Source organism: Xenopus tropicalis, chromosome 2 (assembly GCF_000004195.4).
Source record: "Xenopus tropicalis strain Nigerian chromosome 2, UCB_Xtro_10.0, whole genome shotgun sequence".
NCBI lineage: Eukaryota > Metazoa > Chordata > Amphibia > Anura > Pipidae > Xenopus > Xenopus tropicalis.
The window spans coordinates 85,009,431-85,034,687 of record NC_030678.2 but is presented as its reverse complement, the minus strand read 5'-3'; positions in this window follow the sequence as shown (position 1 = coordinate 85,034,687).

Here is a 25,257-nt window from a genome sequence, read left to right as displayed (position 1 = left end):
AATGGTGGTCCGGGTGCTCAAGCCCCGAACCCGCAGCTGAAGGGAGAATACACCAAGGTTTTATAGATATAACATCAAGCACTCCGGACTGTAGAGATCTGCTGTAAAAACGGACTTTATTTCTTCATGTTAAAAACAAAATGCCTGACGCGTTTCATGCGTACATGCACTTATTCATAGGCACTTATTCTTGCCTACGAATAAGTGCATGTACGCACGAAACGCGTCAGGCATTTTGTTTTTAACATGAAGAAATAAAGTCCGTTTTTACAGCAGATCTCTACAGTCCGGAGTGCTTGATGTTATATCTATAAAACCTTAGTGCAGAAATGAAGACTGAAAAGAAGAATTTGCAGACTGTAAACTTTACCTGAGAACCAACTCTGAACTTTTGCTGCAGATTTCATCCCACAGGCACTATACTGTATATGTTCTAAAGGCTGAATCACTAGCTAAAATTAAATTGTTTTTTGTCATCTGACATCTATAATATCCCTATCCCCTACCCTAACAGATGGAGGGTATGTTAACTCTTTCCCTCTGAAAAAGGTCATTGTGCTTTGATATATTTGTTGTTTTTTGCACTTACTATTTTTTTTTTACTTTTGTCATTGATTTCTAGTTACAGTGGAGCCAATGTTGTATATCAGTGCCAGTGTTATAGTGCCAGGGCCTGAATATCTGACATCAGTACCCACTGCTATAAAACTAACTAACACATCTAAAGGGAAGGTTCACTTTTAAGTTAACTTTTAGTATGTTATAGAATGGCCTATTCCTAGCAACTTTGCAATTGGTCTTCCTAAGTATTTTTTACAGTTTTTGAAAAATGTGTCTTTCTCTTCTGCCTCCAGCTTTCAAATGAGGGTCACTGACCCCGGCAGCCAAAAAGTATTGCTTAACTATTCATATTCCCATCTCTTGTTTAAACCACTACCTGGTTGCTAGGGTAAATAAGACCCTAGCAACCAGATAGCTGCTGAAATACCAAATGGAGAGCTGCTGAAAAAAAAGCTAAATAACTGAAAAACCATTAAATATTAAAGAGGACCAATTGCAAATTGTCTCAGAATATAAATGTCTACATCATATTAAAAGTTAATTTAAAGGTGAACTACCCATTTAGGCTAACTGATCCCAAACACAAATGGATGGAAAACCCCTCACAGAAGTGCACGCATGAATACTTTTACATCCTAAGCATTTTAGGGTAACAATACACTCCCATCCGCACTTTTGCACAGTGTCCCTGGAAGTCAGCGGGAATGGCAAGAGGTAGTTGGGAGGTTAGTTTTTTACACCAGCAGCGAATCCACTAAGTGTCACATTAGCTGTAGGTCAGCCTATGTATGGCCCAGCTTTAGCCTCCCCAAACAAAAACGTCACCCTCCGCCTATGCCAACAAGTAACAGGTTATGGCTCTATGGCTCCCTGTGAGTTAAATACATGGGCCTCAACCACCTACCCTTCCCACCACCCAAGATTACAAGATGGACTCCATATTCACAGTGACCCAGGACCCCTTGCAGAACACTGTACTCTCCATGCTATTTTTTTTTTTGTTTTTATATATATGTTTTTATTTCCATTTTTCAATACATGTATGTCTGTAGCGATGTCCATTATTCATTTTTTATTGTATGTATAACTGTCATGCATGAAAAACAGCTGTTTTATTAAATATGAACTCCACCAGTGAACAAACATATATAAAATTCAGCTATTGCAGTATTATTATGTATAGGTCATAACCGGTGATGATAAATGTGTGCTGTGAATTTAAATGTTATACATGATTAAAAATTTGTCTTTACTAAATCAGACTTGCCATGTATAAAAATTAAATTCGAACTCATTTCAGCTGAGTACAAAGAACATTGGGTTTTTAAACATATAGATAAGCCCAGCTATTGTTGCAAATGGAGGAGGCTTCAAAACTGGGTCAAGTTGTTATTATGGGGGACTTTAATTATCCGGACATTGACTGGAGTAATGGGGTGGCTAAGTCAGAAAAAGCTAGTAGGTTTGTAAATATGCTAAATGACAACTTTTTATTTCAGGCAGTTCAAGAACCCACTAGGAATGACGCTATTTTGGACCTGGTGATTTCTAATAATAATGAACTTATCTCTAACATTTGTGTGGGTGAGCATTTGGGGAACAGTGATCACAACATGGTCTCCTTTGAGATAATGCTGCAGAGACAGCGCTATAAGGGAGTAACTAAAACACTCAATTTTAGACGTGCAGACTTTGCCAGTATAAGGGCATCTCTGCAATGTGTCAACTGGGAAAGGCTTTTCATGGGGTTAGACACAGAAGGAAAATGGAACATCTTTAAAACATTGCTTTGTAGGTATACACAACAGTATATCCCCCTAGTAAGCAAGGAGAGGCATCGCAAAGCAAAACCTTTATGGCTGAATAAAAGAGTTATTGTCGAGGTTGGTAAGAAAAAACGTGCTTTTAGGGCATTCAAGTTAGCTGGGACAGCGGAAACTTTCATCAGGTACAAGGAAGCAAATAAAGCATGCAAAAAAGCTATCAGGCAAGCTAAAATAGAGATGGAAAGGGATATTGCAACTAGGAGTAAAAAGAATCCAAAATTATTTTTTAATTATGTGAATAGTAAAAAAATGAAGCAAGAAGGGGTGGGAACTTTATTATCACGGGGGGGTAAGTTGGTTGATGAAAACGGGGAAAAAGCTGAAATTTTGAACTCTTATTTTTCATCTGTCTATACATCTGAGGAGCCAGATAATGAAGGCTTCCCTTGTAATATGCCCAGTTCTAGTAATTTAGCTACTGACGCATGGGTCACTCGGGAGGAAATTCAAAAGAGACTTGAACATGTAAAGGTAAACAAAGGTCCAGGGCCGGATGGGATTCATCCCAGGGTATTAAATGAGCTGAGCGCTGTGATTGCCAAACCTCTTCACTTAATTTTTCAGGATTCATTGAGGTCTGGCATGGTGCCAAGAGACTGGCGGATTGCTAATGTGGTGCCATTATTTAAAAAGGGATCCCGTTCTCAGCCTGAAAACTATAGGCCTGTTAGTCTGACATCAGTAGTTGGAAAACTTTTGGAAGGGGTAATAAGGGATAGGGTACTTGAATACATTGCAGTTCACAATACTATTAGTTTGTGCCAGCATGGTTTTATGCGTAACAGATCTTGCCAGACTAATTTAGTTGCCTTTTATGAGGAGGTGAGCAGGAACCTTGATGCTGGAATGGCAGTTGATGTCATCTACTTGGACTTTGCTAAAGCGTTTGATACAGTACCTCACAGAAGGTTAATGATCAAATTAAGGAATATTGGCCTAGAACATAATATTTGTAATTGGATAGAGAACTGGCTGAAGGATAGAGTACAAAGAGTGGTTGTAAATGGAACATTTTCTAATTGGACCAGTGTGGTTAGTGGAGTATCGCAGGGGTCAGTCCTTGGGCCTTTGCTGTTTAACTTGTTTATTAATGACCTGGAGGTGGGCATAGACAGTACTGTTTCTATTTTTGCTGATGACACTAAATTGTGCAAAACTATAAGTTCCATGCAGGATGCTGCCGCTTTGCAGAGCGATTTGACAAAATTAGATAACTGGGCAGCAAACTGGAAAATGAGGTTAAATGTTGATAAGTGCAAAGTTATGCACTTTGGTAGAAATAATATAAACGCAAACTATCTACTGAATGGTAGTGTGTTGGGGGTTTCCTTAATGGAGAAGGATCTAGGGGTTTTTGTTGATAACAAGTTGTCTAATGCCAGGCAGTGTCATTCTGTGGCTACTAAAGCAAATAAAGTGCTGTCTTGTATAAAAAAGGGCATTGACTCAAGGGATGAGAACATAATTTTGCCCCTTTATAGGTCCCTGGTAAGGCCTCACCTTGAGTATGCAGTGCAGTTTTGGGCTCCAGTCCTTAAGAAGGATATTAATGACCTGGAGAGAGTACAGAGACGTGCAACTAAACTGGTTAAGGGGATGGAAGATTTAAACTATGAGGTGAGACTGTCGAGGTTGGGGTTGTTCTCTCTGGAAAAGAGGCGCTTGCGAGGGGACATGATTACTCTGTACAAGTACATTAGAGGGGATTATAGGCAGTTGGGGGATGTTCTTTTTTCCCATAAAAACAATCAACGCACCAGAGGTCACCCCTTTAGATTAGAGGAAAGGAGTTTCCATTTGAAGCAGCGTAGGTGGTTTTTCACGGTGAGGGCAGTGAGGTTGTTGAATGCCCTTCCTAGTGATGTGGTAATGGCAGACTCTGTTAATGCCTTTAAGAGGGGCCTGGATGAGTTCTTGATCAATCAGAATATCCAAGGCTATTGTGATACTAATATCTACAGTTAGTACTAGTGGTTGTATTTATAGTTTATGTATGTGTGTGTATAGATTGGTAGGTGTGGGTTAGGTGTGCTGGGTTTACTTGGATGGGTTGAACTTGATGGACACAGGTCTTTTTTCAACCCTATGTAACTATGTAACTATGTAACTATGTAACTTTTAGCTCAATCCAGTTTAGTTCAAAGACCATATAGTGAGATACAGTAAATCTTAATGCAAATGATTTGCCAAAAGTCTACTTGTACGGTGACTCCTCTCTCCTACTACAATACATTACACTACAATACATTATACAGCAGCCCCCACCAAACTACTCACACTGCACAGTCGACCAGAGTTACACTAACAAGAAATTTTAAAGCAAACGTTGCATCTTTTCTTAAAATTACTCCATCAGCTTTTCTTCTACCCAGGGCCTAACTCATATGTCCATTACTGTCAGCCAAGATAACAGCACCTGTGCACAGAACTAGAGAGATGGGCCTATTGCTGGGAAAAGACTTTGTATCACCATTTGACCCTACACTAATCTATACATGTGGAGAACAATGAGGGCTTGAGAGCTTTACATCTACTTGTTAGTCCCAGCCTGTCATTCTACATTATATTATTTAAAAGAGCAGCCCTGCAATCAGTGAGCAAGCATCACCTTATGTAGATTTTACAGTATGAGCTGAGCTGAAGCAAATGCTCAAATACCCGGCACCTAGGCAGTGTGTCATAGAAATAAGGCAGCTGCCATGCAAGCCTGCTTTCAAAATTGAAAACTCTAGTGCCTCTTTGGTAAATTCCTTTCAGTATAGGCTGCCAGTTATTCCAATGCTGAAGAGCAGCACTTCTAAACACTAAAGAATTTGGAGCTTACAGAGCAAAACTTGACTAAGCAGCTTTTTATGCACAGACCCGAAAGTGAATATGAATAGAATTCATTTAGATTCCATTCCCCTTGTTGCCCTGTAGACAAATAGAAACAAGATTGCCACTATGTGCAGAGGTCACTGCTACATTTACATAGAAATATAAAGGCTTAGTGAATAAGTAACTCACATCACAAGGTGTTTAGCTTCTTGTACAGTTGGCCATTTAGAAGGAGAGTGTTATTAACTGCTACAGCAGATGTGGCTGAAAACATATCTTTGCAATCATTATGTTGATAGCTGAGCTAGTTACATATTTAACCCTTTCACTGCCAGCCATTTTGGACCAAACTGCCAGACAGTTTTTGAACATTTGTTTCACTTTAGGGGCCTTTCCTCGGGGGGACTTTTAGTTTACCCAGGAAAACAAAATATTGTTTTTTTCAGGACAACCTAAGATTTTAAAATATGGTGGAATTTTTGTGTAATTCCAATTCTGTAACAAGATATAGGCTTCTAAATGTCTAAAAAATGAAAAAAATATATATTTTCCATAATATAAACACATACACCAGAAACAAAAATTATTTTATGCATGAAAATACAACTGATTTGTAAAGTCCCATGTCTCCTGAACGTGCCAATACCAAATATATATAGTTTTATGGAGATTTCTCACTTGTATAGGTCAAAAACTCCCAGCAGTACACTACCAAATTTCCAAAGCACTGCTCCAGAAAGCTGAATATTTGATGCCCAATATGTATAGGTTTATCTAAGTATGTGGCATGTAGGGGCCCCAATGGGAACATTTGATCTATCATTTCTGTCATTTCAGCTCCTGCAAAATCAACACATTTACATCATTATATGTGGGATAACACTAGTAAAAAGTACACTCACCCCAGAAAGTCATATATTTTTGGAAAGTACACATTCCCCCGAATCTAAAATGGGTACCTATGTCTTTCTACTCCAAATTACCAAGCCGCAAAGCTTTCCTAAATTTGGCAATTTTAATAGCATTTCCAAAAATCCTCTCAAAGCTTCCAGTTTGCAGCATCTTATCTCCCACGTATCATTAGGTACCAAGATAAAACACCCTGGACTTGAACGCCAGGGGCCCACTGAACAGTTTGATGCCCAATATGTATAGGTTTACCTAAGTATGTGGCATGTAGGGGCCCCAATGTGAACATACCCCCATATGATCTGTCATTTCTGTAATTTCAGCTTCTGCAAAATCAACACATTTACATCATTATATGTGGGATAAAGCTAGTAAAAAGTACACTCTCCCCAGAAAGTCATATATTTTGGAAAGTACACATCCCCCCGAATTTAAATGGGTACCCATGTCTTTCTACTCCAAAGTACCAAGCCGCAAAGCTTTCCTAAAGTTGACAATTTTGATGAAAATACCAAAAATCCCCTCAAAGCTTCCAATTTGCAGCATCTTATCTCCCACATAGCATTAGGTACCAAGATAAAACATCCTAAATATGAACCCCAGAGGTCTACTGAACAGTTTGATGCCCACTGTACAAAGTTTTATCAAAGCACATGGCACTTAGAGTCCCCCGAAATATACCTTGTTCACACTAATTTTATGGCTTACCTTAACCTAATTCATAAACACATGGCAGTTTTATGAGGGGTAGAAGCTGCAGAAATGTAGCATGACCCCTAAAAACCATATATTTTTGAAAAGTACACATTCTGACAAATCCAACATGGGTTAAGAAGACTTTCTGCACCAAAGTACCAATCTGTAAAGCTTTCCTAAAGTTATTGGTTTTTATGACTTTACTGAAAAAGGCCTAAAATTGTTGCAATTTGCCATATTTATCTTACAACATTTCTTACGTATAATGACACATCACCCAAAATATGAATGCCAGCGGTCTACTGAACAGTTTGATGCCCAATATGCAAAGATTTACCAAAGCATGTGGTGTACAGAGGCCCCAAATGAAAATAGTGCATAGGAATGTTCTCAGCTGCCAACTCAATTTCTGCAAAAAAAGCCCAATGACCGTGTATTATGTGCCATAAGACCCCCTAACTGTACAGAAAAACCCAGAAAACCATATATTTTTGGAAAGTACACATTCTGACAAATCCAACATGGGTAAAGAGTCCTTTCTACATCAAAGTACCAATCTGCAAAGCTTTCCTAAAGTTAGTGGTTTTTATGACATTTCAGAAAATCGCAAAAAAAGTTGCAGTTTGCCGCATTTATCTCATACAATTTCTTGATAAAGAACAGATAAAGGCAAATCACCCCAAATAGGAACACCAAAGGTCTACTGAACAGTTTGATGCCCAATATGCATAGCTCAGCTTTTGCACACAGAGCCCCCTGTCAGCGTATTATGTGCAGTAGCACCCCCTAACTATACAGAAAACCATATATTTTAGGAAAGTACACATTCTAATAGGTAAAGTAATTTTTCTACAAAAATTTCTACAATAATTTTTCTTCCAAAGTTACACATGGCAAAGCTATGCTAAAAACAGATCAGGAACACTAATACAGGGATAAAAATACAATAAAACCACAAAAATTGTGCAAATTAGTGAAACGACAAAATAAGACACACGACAGTGTAATTAGTGGTCAAAATATCTAAGCCAATAGTCACGCTGTCAAAATAAACAGTTTTTAGGGAAAAGAAACTAAAAACAAAGTGGTTAAAAAAATTTTTTTTTTTTAAAAAAGTGTTTGTGTATACATGTTTGTACATGTGTAAAAGTTGTGTGACAGTGTGTAAGTGTTTAAATGAGTGTATATAGGTGTGGATAAGTGTGCAAAATGGAAAAAAAACTGCAAAATGGTGTGCTGTATGTGTGTGTAAATGTATGTAAATGTATGTAAGTGTATGTGAGTGTGTGTAAGTGTGTATAAGTGTGTATAAATGCAAAAGAAAACAGCCTTACCTGTCCTGAAGCTTTCCTTGTCCTGGAGCAGGAAATCCCCTTAGGAAGTGGGCTGGCACTGGGGGGGAAGCAGGAAGTGGGACCAAGCAGCAGACGCAATGCGATCGTGTCTGCTGCTTGGGGGTCGGCTCTGCGACGATCGCTTCGCAGGGCCGACATGACAGCCCCCCTGGCTCATTGCCCAGGGGGCTGTCATCGACAAAAAATCTCTGCAGAAGCGGCAAGTGCACTTGCCGCTTCTGCAGAGAGTAACCTTATCTGCCAAACAACGTACGGCATACGTTATTGGCAGATATAGCCTTTTACTGCAATGATGTACAGCGTACGTCATTGGCAGTTAAAGGGTTAAAGTATCATGGATCACAAAAGAACTGCTGTGCTTTAGTAGAAGCACAAAAGCTGTAAGTTAGGGGTGGCACTTTGATACGCAGGTATGCCGGTTATGAACAAGGAATAGGCAGAGCTATCAACTTGTTTATTGGTTTGAGATACAGAATAGCTGGGCAGTCCAACGAGAGAATCATTAATCTCCCAACATTTGTTGCTCTTTTTTGGCATCAAATATACTGTAAACTAAGAGGGAGAAACAAATCCCACCATTACCAAGGAATGTGTTCCTAGCAATACTTTCAAAAGTGAACTTTTTGTTACATTGCACGAGCTAGTAGTTTTACACACAGTGCAGATTGTATTCTTTTTGTATCTTTGGCCATTTAAAGTTAAATACAAATATACATCTGTATGTCACTGCATATTTGTATTGATCAATGAGTGCAGAATCTCCCATAATACTTGATCTGCAGCAAATAAACGGCATTCCCCAGTCTTATGTACAAGGTATCTCTTAGACTTATACAGGTATAGGATCTATTATACAGAATCCTAGGGACCTGGGATTTTCTAGGTTAGGATTATTTGGCCTCCAATAAGGATTCATGCAGCTTAGTTGGGATCAAGTACAAGGTACTGTTTTCTCATTACAGATAAAAAGGAAATCATTCTTTAAATGATTTGATTAAAACGGACTCTACTTGGAGATGGCCTTTGTGGATAACAGGTTTATGTTTAATGGATCCTATGCCTATAATAAATTTGTCTTACTCTCCTATATAGTTACAGGGGTTATTAACTTTTAATATGATATAGACATTGATATTCTGAGTCTGTGGTTTTCCAGTTATTTTGCTTTTTGTTTAGCAGCCCTCCAGTTTGGAATTTTAGTAGCTATCTAGTTGCTAGGGTCTTGTTTACCTTAGCAGCCAGGCAGTGGGTTAAATGAAAGACTGGAATATGAATAGAAGAGGGTTACTCTGCAGGAAGAAGGGCCAAACTTCAGAGAAGGATTAAGCCAGTAGAACTGATGCTGTGGCCTTGGCAATATCACTCTATAAAAGCTAAAGGCATGGGGGTGGACTAAGCCCTCTGACTGAAACTAATGCCCAGGTCAGGAGACATTTATCCCAATGCATGGAAGTGCCAGCCTTTGAAAAACATGACCAGAAGTAAATAGTTAGGACCACCATATGAGGAAAATAGTTTGAAATCAATAAAAAATAAATAATGAAGACCAATTGCAAAGTTGCTAGGAATAGGACATTCTATAACATATCAAAAGTTAATGTAAAGGTGAACCCCCCTTTTAGTAAATATGTATCCTTCTGTATTGATTACCAGCAAGCACAATTGGTTTAGGGCTTGCTGCACTTGTACTGAGAATACTAATCTAGGTAATACTGTGTATATACATTTTTTATTGAGTTCATTACACTTCTTCTCCCAGAGGAGGCCTGTGGAATTCAGGGAATTTTTTACATTTCCAAAAATATCTCAGCACAAAGATGCTGAGCCAAACTGGAAAGAGCTTTGGTAATCTAAAAAACAAAAAATCAAACAATAACTTTTTGTGAACTTTGTTCCTTTTCTTAGATTTTTTGAGTCCTTATGTATAACTTATTTTTCAGTGATAAGAACATTAAACAATATATCTATTTATTAAGTTTAACTGTGTGTTGTCTAAAAGTAACGGCTTAGATAGAAATTTCTTAAGAAAATTCATTGTAGGGCCACCCTAAACTTTATGAATATGATAATTTTTATAAACTGTAACTGCCCAACTGACCCACTAGCCATCTCCCTCCCTCCCTCTATAGCAGGGGTCTCAAACTCGCGGCCCGCGGGCCATTTGCGGCCCTCGGTACAGTATTTTGTGGCCCGCACCAATGCCTTCTCAAAAGCAATGAATGGATCACGATTTTTATTGCGATTCAAGGGATAATGCAAGGCACGGCGGGCGGGAGCTGCTGATTGCGGAAATGACGTTATGCCATCATAACAGTTATTATGGGAAAACGTTCTGTGTGCACAATTAGCTGCTAAGGAGCTAATTTCTGCACACCGTGCCTTGCATTATCCCTTGAAAGCCAATTTTTTGTGAAATCCCTTATGCGGCCCAGCCTCATCCTGACTTTGCCTCCTGCGGCCCCCAGGTAAATTGAGTTTGAGCCCCCTGCTCTATAGAAAGAGTCTTACAGGAAAGATTGTTTTCTCATCCACAATGCATTTGTACTTTAAGCTCAATACTGTTCATATACCTGTCCAGTTTTCCCAGTCTGCTCTTTGTTATATGATATAGCTTCCATTCTACCTCTGCAGGCAGGGTCGGACTGGACCACTGGGACACCAGGAAATGTCCTGTTGGGCCCTGTTCACTGTCTTCTGCAATCCAACTCCCTACCATTGTTGACTGTCTGCGATCCCTTCTCATTCTTCTGTGCCCTGACGAATGCGCCCCAATCACCTGCTAATTGCCTGCCTCCCTGGTGCCCGAGGTGAACACTGTTCAAAATAGCCACTGTGGGATTCACAGCCATCTTTAATTTTTTATGCTGAACCCTCCTCACTATCCCCCGCACTGCCTTGTGGCCCTGCCTGCCTACCTGCCTGCGAGAGCCCCAGGTCCCACCAAATGCAATGTCCAATTAAGAATGAGAGAGGTAGATGTAAGGTGAAGCAGAGAGAAATGGGAAAACGAAATAAGAGATTGTGAAAAAATTAAAGTCAGAGCGTAAATATGGAGAGCAGAAGGAAAGCGTGTGAGAAGATGAAAGTGGGGGGAAGAGAAGTGTCCAAAAATGAGCAGAGGGAAAATGTGGCAAAAAGGAAAATGGAAGACAAAAAAGAAGCATATAGGAAGAAGAAGAAGAAGAGAGAGAAGAAATAAAGAATATAAGAAGAGAGGAGAGTGTGGAAGGACTGAGAGGAAGGCAATCAGGAAGGTAGTTAGGTCAGTTTATATACTGCTCAAAAAAATAAAGGGAACACTTAAACAACACAATGTAACTCCAAGTCAATCACACTTCTGTGAAATCAAATTGTCCACTTAGGTAGCAACACTGATTGACAATCAATTTCACATGCTGTTGTGCAAATGGAATAGACAACAGGTGGAAATTATAGGCAATTAGCAAGAAATCCCCAATAAAGGAGTGGTTCTGCAGGTGGTGACCACAGACCACTTCTCATTTCCTATGCTTTCTGGCTGATGTTTTAGTTACTTTTGAATGCTGGCGGTGCTTTCACTCTAGTGGTAGCAGGAGACGGAGTCTACAACCCACACAAATGGCTCAGATAGTGCAGCTCATCCAGGATGGCACATCAATGCGAGCTGTGGCAAGAAGGCTTGCTGTGTCTGTCAGCATAGTGTCCAGAGCATGGAGGCGCTACCAGGAGACAGGCCAGTACATCAGGAGACGTGGAGAAGGCCATAGGAGGGCAACAACCCAGCAGCAGGACCGCTACCTCCACCTTTGTGCAAGGAGGAACAGGAGGAGCTCTGCCAGAGCCCTGCAAAATGACCTCCAGTGGGCCACAAATGTGCATGTGTCTGCTCAAACGGTCAGAAACAGACTCCATGAGGGTGGTATGAGGGCCCAGCGTCCACAGGTGGGGGTTTTGCTTACAGCCCAACACCATGCTGGACATTTGGCATTTGCCAGAGAACACCAAGATTGGCAAATTCGCCACTGGCACTCTGTGCTTTTCACTGATGAAAGCAGGTTCACACTGAGCACATGTGACAGATGTGACAGAGTCTGGAGATGCTGTGGAGAACGTTCTGCTGCCTGCAACATCCTTCAGTATGAGCGGTTTGGCAGTGGGTCAGTAATGGTGTGGGGAAGCATTTCTTTGGGGGGCCATACAGCCCACCATGTGCTCGCCAGAGGTAGCCTGACTGCCATTAGGTACCAAGATGAGATCCTCAGACCCCTTATGAGACCATATGCTGGTGTAGTTGGCCCTGGGTTCCTCCTAATGCAAGACAATGCTAGACCTCATGTGGCTAGTGTGTTAGCAGTTCCTGCAGGACGAAGGCATTGATGCTATGGACTGGCCCGCCCGTTCCCCAGACCTGAATCTAACTGAGCACATCTGGGACATCATGTCTTGCTCCATCCACCAACGCCACGTTGCACCACAGACTGTCCAAGAGTTGGTGGATGCTTTAGTCCAGGTCTGGGAGGAGATCCCCCAGGAGACCATCTGCCACCTCATCATGAGCATGGACAGGCGCTGTAGGGAGGCCATACAGGCATGTGGAGGCCATACACAGTACTGACCCTCATTTTGACTTGTTTTAAGGACATTACATCAAAGTTGGATCAGCCTGTAGTGTTTTTTTCCACTTTAATTTTGAGTGTGACTCCAAATCCAGACCTCCATGAGTTGATTAATTTCCATTGATAATTTTTGTGTGATTTTGTTGTCAGCACATTCAACTATGTAAAGACCAAAGTATTTAATAAGAATATTTCATTCAGATCTAGGATGTCTTTATTTTTTTGTATATGTCTGGGTAACAAAAAATGTTTTTGTGTTTTTTAATGTAATTGAGAAATAGAAACAGGAATCACACTTTTTTGTGTCTAAATAATTCAAAAATGTATTTAAAAAAATTAGTGAATTGAGAGCTTATTAGCACTTGGACCGAATCTTCTTTGTAAAGTCTGATACATTAGATAACTTAAAGAAGGGGTTGGATGTTTTATCAAATGATAAAACAGGTTAATGGGAGATAGCTCTTAGCACAAGTTGATTCAGGGACTGGCCTGATTGTCATCTCAGGAAGGAATTTTTTCAGATGGGGTTTTTTGCCTTCCACTGGATCAACTAGCAATTAGGTAGGTGAACTTGTTGGACATATGTACTTTTTCGACCTAACTTACTATGTTACTAAGTCTTTTTCTAGTACCATTTTCCTTCACAGGAGACATTAGTCAGACAAACTTGAAGTCTGCCACAGGGGTATCTCTCATGGAATGTGTCATTGCTCTTATATAAATGTAATATCAACATGGTATATTTAAAAATAATAAAGCTATTAATGTATGGTAAAAAATACTGAAGGCCTCACTAAAACCTGTTGTAGATGATAAATGTGTATTTTAGTTACAACACTGCTCCATACCTTAACAACCTGTGCCTGATGAAAGCTAGAAATAACCTTTAAGGGCTCTGGCACATGGGGAGATTAGTCGCATGCGACAAAACTCCCTGTTCGTGGGCGACTAATCTCCCCGAGTTGCCTTCACCTGCCATCCCACCGGCGAAAATGTAAGTCGCCGGTGGGATGGCACACGCGGCGGCGCGTTTTCACGCATATCGCCGAAAAAGCCTCACAAGGCAACTTCGGCGATATGCGCAAAATCGCGCAGCCGCGTGTGCCATCCCACCAGCGACTTACATTTTCGCCGGTGGGATGGCAGGGGAAGGCAACTCGGGGAGATTAGTCGCCCGTGAACAGGGAGTTTTGTCGCGGGCGACTAATCTCCCTGTGTGCCAGAGCCCTTAAGCTTGAACTTGTACCCAACTAATCCAATAAAAGATATCACTTCAAAGCAGTTGTTACACGTAAATGAAATCCATTCATTGGTATATGTGTGTGTCTAAAGTTAATGGAAAAGAGGCGCTTGCGAGGGGACATGATTACTCTGTACAAGTACATTAGAGGGGATTATAGGCAGATAGGGGGTGTTCTTTTTTCCCATAAAAACGATCAACGCACCAGAGGCCACCCCTTTAGATTAGGGCAGTGAGGTTGTGGAATGCCCTTCCTAGTGATGTTGTAATGGCAGATTATCGTATTGTCGTGCAGAGTAAGATAGTTTCTGATTCATTCAAGCTTCGTTATCGTGACTTTCCTTGGGCCAGGTTGGAGCTGCAGAGTGCCATTGATTCCTATGGGAGGCTTCAAAAATCACGTACAGAAGGATCAAAGTCGGAAAGGTTTTCCCGCATTTTACAATCGTTCGGTACGAAAATTTCATGACTTTTGGATCGCCAATACGATATTATCGTGACTAATATGGTTTTTTCGTAAGCATATTCGTGATATTTGCGATCTTAAGAAATTATCGCATCCAATCCGAATTTATCCCGATTTGAACTCGTGTTTTCATGAATGTGCCCCATAGTCTTACTAACTGAGCATGTTCAGTTTGGTCTGCATGTCTGTACAGGAGTGAGGCATTATGGGAACTTTCTTTACACAGCTCAGCGTTTATTCTTCCTGTTTGGCTTCAGATCTTCTGAACAGGTGAAATATGGGGAGACTTAAGGGCACTATTGAGATAACTGAAGGTATGCCTGCAGCTTGAGATTAACTCTTTACTAGCTTTCCTTCTCCTTTAAGAGGGGCCTGGATGAGTTCTTGAACAAGCATAGTATCCAAGGCTATTGTGATACTAATATCTACAGTTAGTATTAGTGGTTGTATATATGGTTTATGTATGTGAGTGTATAGATAGGTAAGTATAGGTTTGTGTGTGCTGGGTTTACTTGGAAGGGTTGGACTTGTTAGACTATCTATGTAATGTGTTCGTAATCCATTGCTACTGGCATGTATAGGGTTAATGTGCTCATGATTTATTTTTTGCAGTGAACTTACTGGTATGCCAGGTTAATTATGACTAAAGGGTGTGGCAAAGGAGCTAAAAAGGTTGCAGTAAGAACAGTGCATTTTTTGGGGCCTCAAAGCTTTACTCCCACTGACACTGAAACAGTTTCCTCATCTTTATACATAGCAGGGTGTGGGTCACAGCAGCAAGTGCACTAATGTGATTGGTGGGCCCCTGTTGTGAGGTTTTCTGGCAGGCCCCAGGTACCCCAGTCCAACACTGTCTGCAGGGTCTTTCCCTTCTTTTTTTTACCCTCTATCTGAAAAAGGCAGTACTTCTTGACATAGCTTTGGCTCAAACTAAATTGTTTTGAATGATGGCCTCACTAAATCAATGTTAAAAGCTGTTGTAAAAGCCCATAATTTTCTGTTATTGCTTTAATCTCTTTATATCTTTCCTGCTGACATCACTTACAGCCTATAAAGGTTGCACAAATGGTACATTAAACTTATCTAGCTCTATTTTAGTATAAAGCTGTACAGAACCTTACTTTCAGGACCAAAATACCAATAGGAGGTTAACAGAGCAAGGGCTTCATTGACTCCATGGGTCAGAAATATTCCTATGAGCATAATACTGCTACAGCTTAGCACAGGGGGCACAATAAATTCTTTAGAAAACAATGTTGTAAATCATTGGCTTAACTAATAGAGCTATGTAGCAATAATGGTATTTACCTTTATGTGGCAATACCCTTCTGCACGCTGTGTTCTCGTAGTGGGACTACAAGCAAAGGGTATCCACACATATTATTGTTCAGCTGGGCCCCTAGACTAGTGCCACTAGATTAAAGCACTTAACATTATTAACTATTGGAGCACACATCTACCATTAGCAACAGCTTACTCCAGGGGTGCGCTTAAAGTCAGCTTTTCCCATACATGCCAACACAGTGCTGTCTTTCCTAACATCTTTATTTGAAAAGGCAAATCTATTGGGGTTGAACTAGCAACCCTGATCTTTTTTCAACATTTTGATTCTTATGACAGGAATGGGAATACAGATAAAATAAGGGCACTCTGTCCTTTTTCTTTACTTCCCTTTGTAAATGAAGAAGCCTATCTTCTTTTTTTTAAGGCTTTATTTGAATTTTTATTATAACAGAACAATGTGGGAAACACCCAAGAGAGTAGATAGTAGAGAGAGAACAGATGAAGGAGAAGAAGAAGAGAAGGGGGCTGGGGTGGGGAGCAGAGGAGAAGTAGAGAGTCATTTGCAATGTGTAGAACTCAATCAATTAAGTTCAGTTGCCTCTAGCCATGTTCCTCAAATAGCCTCAAACTTGGCAGGACAGCCATGGGCTTGGTAAACAAGTTCCTGTTCAGGCAAAGAGTTTTTTTTTTTCCTCCAAAAAGTCAATGTGGGAGCCACAGTTGATTTCCAGTGTAATAATATCTTAATCATATCGCTTTCTTAGTGTGAGTCTGACAGAAGGTTGTAATAATAGTAAATAATAATAAAGAGTGCCAATTATTCCCAAAAGACCTAGACTGGATGATAATATATTGGGGAATGGGTATACAATTTCAGCATAATTCCAGCAGCTTCCGCCAAAACCCCTGTGTCATGCTCAAAATAGAAATAAGTTACCAACAGCATTAACATGCTCACATTCCCCATTTGAGATAATAGGGCTCATTTACAACAGCAAGAGCAGTGGGCAACTCGTGCTTTTGCGCACAGTAAATTAGGCGCTCCTTACAATTCCGTATACATGTGCTATGGGCTGCTCAGTTCCTTCTTCCTTCCATTCTGAAATGCAGGGGAACCTTGCCACCTCCTTACCAAGGGGTAGCTCCTGGGTTCCCTTCACACCATGCGTCATTCAGTGTAGCACAAAAAGATGTGGCACACAAATTACTTGCACACCCAACATTGGAAATTACACCAGATGGTCTCTTTGGTATTCTGTGCAGTTACGCCTCGTTTTGTCCATTTGTGTCCTCAATGATGCTGAAATCCTGGAGTGAACGGTGCACTGTGGGTAAAATACATGACAATAGTGTCTGAAATTGCTCTTTGCTCACTGCACTTGCATATTTAAATGAGCCCTAATGTCTCTTAAGGTTTTCACTCCTGCTGCTGCCTACCTAGCTCAGGCACAGAATGGAAGTGTTGAAAGTTCTTGTTACCCCAAAGAGGGGCCCATTTGGACTGCTTATTTTGAGTAAGTTTTAATGTTTTCTGAAAGGACTGTTCTAATAGGAAGTATTGTTGCAGAATAGGGATATACCTCTATAGTGGCTTCCAAAACAAAGGCCCAATTATCTAATCACAGGGCCAGCCAACAGTGCACATAGATGAACTGACGAGCAGGGTTGTATCTATCAAAATGAGGTAGAGCCACGCCTTTACCACTTATTGGGGGTTGCACTGTCTTAAGTTCTAATCTTGGCCATTTTCTCTAACTATATAAAGCCTTTTATAGTTGAATCTAGTGCCCTAAACAAATACTTATTGGTACTGTGGGTTCATAATGAAAGATATAAAATTTCGTAAGGAAAATCATTTCGAGTAGATCAACTTTCCCGGGAAAGACAGGGGAAGATTTTAACAAAGCAGTGCTCTTGCTCATAACTGATCCATAATTGACCACCATCAGTTGTGCAATTGTTAGTGTACTACCCTGCGGGAGAATTATTACAGATATGCTTATAGCTGGGATATGCACAGTATTATGAGTGCCCAGTTGGTAGGCACTATATTCAGTTGGGCAATAAAACGCTAGGTATTTTGGCACCAGAGCATATAATAGTTCCTCAGGCAATAAGACTATTGCTTTAACATGTGTTGCACTTGTGGATAATATGGGTATTGCTTTTGTTGATTGTTAATGCAGCAGTCAGTGCCTTCAAGCAACACCTGCCTAATCCTTGAGTGCAAATGCTGAGCTATAAAGCTCTTTGCCTAGAATCACACAGTGGGGCATTTCCTTATACAAAATGGTGCATTATTCCCATAAGAAAGATACCCATCAATTCTATAGCGAGTGATATCTATCAGCATTTAGAGATTGCTTTGTCATTATAAAAGGCACTGTGCCAGTGATTTGATGGTATCATTTCAATAGTGGCAGAGCACAGATCAATATTGTGTATATACACTACGACTGCTATGTCCATGGCCCATCAGTTGCTGTTGGAGCACAAAAATCAGTGCATCACCAGGATCTGATTTAAATAATTAGTAAATATAGTTTTATCCATTGAAAAATTGTTTTATCCATTGAAGAAGGCTAACAGTATATTACATTTAAATACACATAAAGCCATTCATTTATTTATAAGCATTTCCCCTGTGGCACAAAATTAGATAGAAAGATTCAATATAATGTTCTATAATAATCTGTATAACCTTCTGCAACGACCCGACAAAAGAAAAATTTAAGCTATTACTTGGATTTCAGTTTACCAAGAGAAATAGTCAAAGTACCCACAGGAGCTTAAACAAGCAATTTATTTTGTTATTTGTATTGTTGTTTTCCAATAAACATAAAATGTAAAGTGCTGCTAATCAGACTCAGAGGCTTTCGGCTTACATCAGGGTGCCACCTTGTGTTAATTGGTGGTAGTTCTTCTTCCACAAACACCATTCATGAATCTCACTCCTGTTCCACTTTAATACTGGCTTGAAAGAGAGACAGGCTTTCTGTAATTCAGAGCTTTCTGGATAATAGGTTTTCGGATAAGGGATCCCATACCTGTCATTAGAAACTATGTACAATTTTTGACTGAATTATTTTCATACCAGGCCCAAGACTGCTACTTCCAAAGAAGTAATACATTAATATGTGAGTAATTCATAGTCAAATATACAGACGTCTCCTCTCAGAGAAAACACAGTCATTTATGGGTGCAGAGATATAGAAACTTACTAACACCTGGATTTCATGAATCTCTGGGCAAGCTCGGTTTCTATTGAGACTTTGAAAGATTAGCTACAAGTTTAATAAAACCTAGTGCATGGGTGAGCGGCTGCAATTTCAATAGCTTCTTTTGTGTTTGTACATACTTCTTCCACCTGTAAAGAATTTTACATATTAAAATACATATTTTTTTTTACATATTAAAAATACATAACATAATAAAAGGCATTGAGCTTGCCCAGTAGCAGTAACCCATAGCAACCAATAAAATGTTTGCTTTTAAACAGGTGATCAGTAAATACAACCTGCTGATTGGTTGCTATTGGTTACTGCTCCTGGGCAAACTTAGTACCTTTCGTTACATAACCCCCTTAGTTGAGAAGACACAATTCTTACTCTATAGAAATCGAATGCAACTTATTTCAATAAGATAAGATGCTAATAAGGATACAGCAGCCATCATGATGGAACAATTACTTTTTATCTGTTTCTAATTATTTTTCAAAGGCAAGCTGGAGAGGACTGCAGTATGCTGAATTGTACAGAGCCCCTACAGACAACCCAGGCCCTATATATACAGGAACAGAGCAAGGACATAAAGCACTGCTACTCTTCCAATACATTACCATCCACCTTGCCAGCGCCATAATCCATACTGCAGACTGCCCACCCACAATGTAGCCCCACAGATCACTACAGATGATGGAAAGCATCTTCCAGCTTAGTATACAAAAAGGCATTAGACAAAGATGGAGTTCAGCTTTATGTAAACTGCCCCTTTAAATTGACAGTGAAAGATCAAGGTATGCATTTGAACACCGTATCCAAAAAAATTTTTCCATGCTCTGTAGGTGAAGCTGAAATGGGACTAAATTGTGCTTTTTGGGAGATTAAGGGAAAAAAAGGCAGCACTGAAATAACGTCCATATTAGCGTTATAGTACATCATGCACAGTCCTGTGTATTTATTACACTGTGTAATGATTTTATTATTTAAATTATGTGTTGCCAAGCATAAATGTCTGGTGTAAAAGAGCTGTTAGCCCAAAATGGGTACCCACAATAGTTGTCTTAGGCTGATGTCCCACGGGGAGATTAGTCGCCTGTGGTTAAATCTCTGCTACTCTGGGCGACTTATTTCCCTGCAATGCCTTTCTACTGGACACCTAACACCATATGCAATTTGAACATAATCCAAAATCTTCAGTGTTCAGGTATTGCTATTTCTGGTGGTTGATGTCAATATGACATCTGTGAGTGATTTTTTTAGGCACAAGTTTGCTATGTTTGGCCACTGTGAAAGCTGACTCCTGATGATTGAGTTATTATCGAGCTATAATACAGCGCAATACTGAAATTCTAGAAATTCAAAGACAGAGGTCTTAAAAGAACAGTTCAGTGTGGAAATGAAACTGGGTAAATTAGATAGACTGCGCAAAATAAAAAGATATTTGCAATATAGTTAGGCAGAAATGTAATCTATAAAGGCTGGAGTAGACAGATGTCTTACATAATAGCCAGAACTCAGCTTTCAGCTCACTAAACTCTTAGTTAGTCAGCAACTTTAGGGGGGGCACATGGAACATAACTGTTCAGTTAATTTGTGAGCAAGCAGGTCAGATTCTAATGCAAACTAACTGAACAGTTATGTTCCATGTGCCCCCCCCAAGTTACTGATTGGTCACTGACTGCTAGCAGCTTAGAGAGCTGAAAAGGAGGAAGTAGTGTTCTGGCTATTATGTTAGACACCTAGCATTTATAGATTACCTTTTTGGCTAACTAACTATATTAAAAACATTTTTTTATTTTGCGCATCTATCTATTTTACCCAGTGTCATTTTTACACTGAACTGCTCCTATAATAACATTTATTATATATGTCACACTCAACTAACTTCCTGGCAACTGATATGAAGAGCTACTGTAAATTGCACCACTTAACTAAATTGGCCCTCTGAAAGATTTATGGCTCCTATCCAGGGGAGAAGCACACCAACATACACCAGCAAATGCCTTTAACTCATCCATTGCAGAAATGTGGCACAGGTTTTCGATGAACAGCTGCTTTCTAACAATGCAATATTTCACCCACTTCTTCCATGGATAAAACTCAATTGGAAATGAAGGTGCAGCTTGGAAGTGGCCTGAGATAGGAATGCACCATGCACCCTATAAAAACAAGTAAGTGCTGTGCCAAAGAACATTTGCTACTGTTGGCTCATGCCATTTTAAAGTCTTTAAATACCCTTCTGTGTAAGTAATGGAAATTGTCAGCATTTTTAGTTTAAACAGAGTGTATGTGCAGCAAAAGCGCTACACAAAGACCTATCAAAACTGCCAAATGCAGGACCAAATGTGAAAGTATTATACAGGTATGGGACCTGTTATCCAGAAAGCTCGGGCCTGGGGTTTTCCAGAAAAGGGTTTTGTTCTGCAATTTAGATCACCATACACCTTCTGCTATACAATTATTAAAACATTAAATAAACTCAATAGGATTGTTTTGCTTCCGATAAGGATTAATTACTGTAGATCTTAGTTGGGATCAAGTACAAGGTACTGTTTCATTGTTACAAGGAAAAAGAAAATCATTTTAAAAACTGGAATTAATTGCTTATAATTGAGTCTATGGGAGAAGGCCCTTCCATAATTTAGAACTTTCTGGATAACGGATTTATAAATACAGATCCCATAGCTGTATAGCAGTTTGGTTAAGAATGCTCACAATCATAACCCGGTTCTGTAGGTCATTTCCTACAATTAATCAAAGGTATTTGTAGTGGTCAGGGGCTCTGTCCCAGCTATAATTTCATTATAGTGTTAAAGCTGTTGGGTATAATAAAAGTGTCTTCCACATATCCCCTTGGATGAGGTTCAGTTTGCTGTTGCTGTTGACCTGCCATGTGTATGGTTAGGTTGGTACATTTCAAACATTACAGAGGAAAAAATGCTGACATCTCATTTTCCTTACATACCAAGACTGACACTTTAACATTCGTGTTCCATACATCTTGAAACATTTTGAAGTGAAGCTGTAACAGATAGAGTAAAACATGATAAGGAAATTTCATACTCACCGGAAAATCCTTTTCTCGTAGGCCCAAACTTAAACAAAAGGGGTTTTGACTTGAATCACCTCTGGAGGAAGGAGAGAGAATTGAAACTTGGTAACTCCTGGTCCCTCCCACTGTATCTAAGGCTCGTCTCAACCCTCACTTCTGTTGGTAAGCTCGGTCAGTGGAGACAGTACAGATAGAGGCATTAGGTAGAAAGATAGCAAGAAAGAGGTCCCGGTGCCCATACTAAATCGGCCTGGATGGGACTTACTGCACTGACAGTTCGGGCCTACAAGAAAAGGATTTTCCGGTGAGTACAAGATCTCCTTTTCTGTAGTGGCCCTCCTGGCAGTGCAGATGTTAGGGGACATCCCAAAGCTGTCCCTTAACTGGACATGCCGGACATAGTTTAATTCTCACTATGCCGCAGCAGCCTGTAAAACTTTTCGGCCAAACACGGCCGGCTGAGAGGCATGAACATTCAACTTGTAAAACTTGATAATGGTATTTGGTGACACCCAAGTGGCTGCTCTGCAGATCTGGTCTGCGGATGCCATGTTCTGCAGTGCCCATGAGGTACTCTGTGCTCATGTATAGTGGTCTTTCACTGAAGATCGTCTTGGCGTGTTTCTGTGGTCATAAGCCATATGAATAGCCTCTACTAGCCAACGGGCTATGGTTCTCTTAGATACGGCTTTTCCCTTGTATGTCGTAGCATATGATATCCGTAGACTATCCGACTGTCTGTAGTCAGCTGATCTCAAGATAGGTGCGAAGTGCCCTGACCACATCCAACTTATGGAGTAGTTTCTCCTTCTCATTGGTTGGTTTTGGACAGAAGGATGGTAGAATGATGTAAACAACCGCAAAAGATTGTCTGCACTCACCTATTATCAATATGTAGAAATAGGACATTAGGACATTTCTGTGCATTCAGCTACTAAGAAATGCCTTCCCCCCCCAGACCCAAAAGAGGGATTGTTTGGCCATACATTGCAATATACTTCAAGCTGGCCAACTATGTCAAAGTCATCCCTTCTGGCCAGTCCTACACTGACCTATATAAATAATTTAAGATTAGTACTGAGCAAAGGGACTAAGTTTTACCTGCAACATGCTTGCTTATAAGGTTTAAACTCCCATATGGTTGCCCTTTTATTGGCTCCATTGGGATCACCTGACTGTAGCTGGGAAGAGTGGGGGCTACAACATGGAGCTGGCCACTGCTCCTGTATAAACAATAACACAAGAAAAAGGGAAAGTTGTGCTCAACCACTAAATTGTAAACCATTAGGCGGGGGTGCAATGAGGCTGTGACCACAAAATACATATAAACAACTGCAAAAGATCCTCTGCACTCACCCATTATCAATATGTAGAAATAGGACATTAGGACATTTCTTAGTAGCTGAATGCACAGAAATGTCCTAATGTCCTATTTCTACATATTGATAATGAGTGAGTGCAGAGGATCTTTTGCGGTTATTTATATGTATTTTGTGGTCACAGCCTCATTACAATTTAGTGGTTGAGCACAACTTTCCATTTTTCTTGTGTTATGGTAGAATGATGTCCTGGTTCAGAATCTTGGTGTAGTTCAAAGCACCGACTTATCTTGGTGGAGTGTAAGCCATGGCTCCTTGCTGGAGAGATACCCTCAGATACCCTTATCGCTGATGTAATCGCTATTACGAAGGTCGCCTTGAGCGCAGCCATTTGAGTTTGCACATTGAGAGTGGTTCAAAGGGGTTCCTAGATCGGGGGCCAGACTCTGGTTACGCCTCTGACAAACTGCTGGACCGCAGGATTTTCGGCCCATTTGGAATGTGTCAGCGCTGTAATTGGAGAAATTTGCGTCTTTAGGGTGCGTAAGCCCAGCCCCTTCTGGAGGCCGTCTGTCAGAAATTCCACCACCTGAACCATGGAGATATCCTTCCAATGCATGGCCCTTTGTCTGTACCAGGTTAGAAGTGTCCTCCAAATTTTATGGTATACTCTAGCAGTGGACTGCTTGCGGGCTTGTAAGAGAATGTCTATGGCATTCTGCGAAAATCCCTGTCACCTCCACCAATCGGTTTCAAAAACCACACAGTTAAGCGGAACATTGCCAGGTTGGGATGTTTTATCACCCCCTGTGTTAGCACGTCGGGAAGTAGAGGTAATCGCCAGGGTCTGGCAATTGACAGTTTGATGGGTTCTGTATACAAAACTCTGTTCACCAGTCTGGGGCTATAAGTATTGTGACCATGTTGGATTGTTTCAGTTTCCTGATCAATCTGGGTAATGTGGCTAGTGGTGGGAACGCATAGACCATCCGAAAGTTCCATGGCACAACCAGTGCATCCACTAGCGCTGCCCTTGGGTCCCTTGTTCTGGCACAGTAAAGTGGAAGGTTTGTGTTGTGTTTTGATGCAAACATGTCTACATTCGGGGTCCCCTACCTCTGAATGAGTGTTTGAAATATCTCCGTGTTGAGGGACCATTCTCCGTGGTCTATAGTTGTTCTGCTCAGGTAGTCTGCTTCCCAATTCTGTACTCCTGGTATGAATACTGCGGAGATGTTTGGTATTGTGTGTTCCACCCAGGTAAGTATTCTGGAGGCCTCCTGCATGGCCAATCTGCTGTGAGTGCCCCCATGTTTGTTGATATACGCTACTGTTGTTGGACTGTACTCGGACTGCCCACGTTTGCAGGATTGGTGACCAATTTTCTAGTGCTAGGGCAATTGCCTGTAGTTCCAATATATTTATGGGTAGGACCAAGTCCCTAGGAGTGTGAGGTTTTTGTACACTGCCCCCCATCCTCTGAGGCTGGCATCGGTGGTTACTACTTCTGAGGTAGTGACCACCCAGCTCCTCCCTTGTCGGAGGTTGTCGTCCTTCATCCACCAGAGAAGGCTGTCTTTGGTCGCCTGTGAGATAGGTATTTCCTGTTGCAGGTTCTGGTGGTTCCTGTCCCAGTGTCTCAGGAAATTGTGCTGTAGAGGCCTGAGGTGGAATCTGGCGAAGGGTATGGCATATCGGTATGTGCAGGTAGGCGTCCTGTAGGTCTTTTGAGGATGAAGATTTCTGGTTCCATGACCGCCACTACCGATCTGATGGACTCCATCCTGAATCTTTGATTCAGATCCATTTGGTTTAAGGGTTTTAGGTTGAGGACTGGTCTGAAGGACCCTTCTTTTTTATGTACTAGAAACAGATTGGAGTAGAATCCCTTGAATTTGTGGTGTTCTGGAACCCTC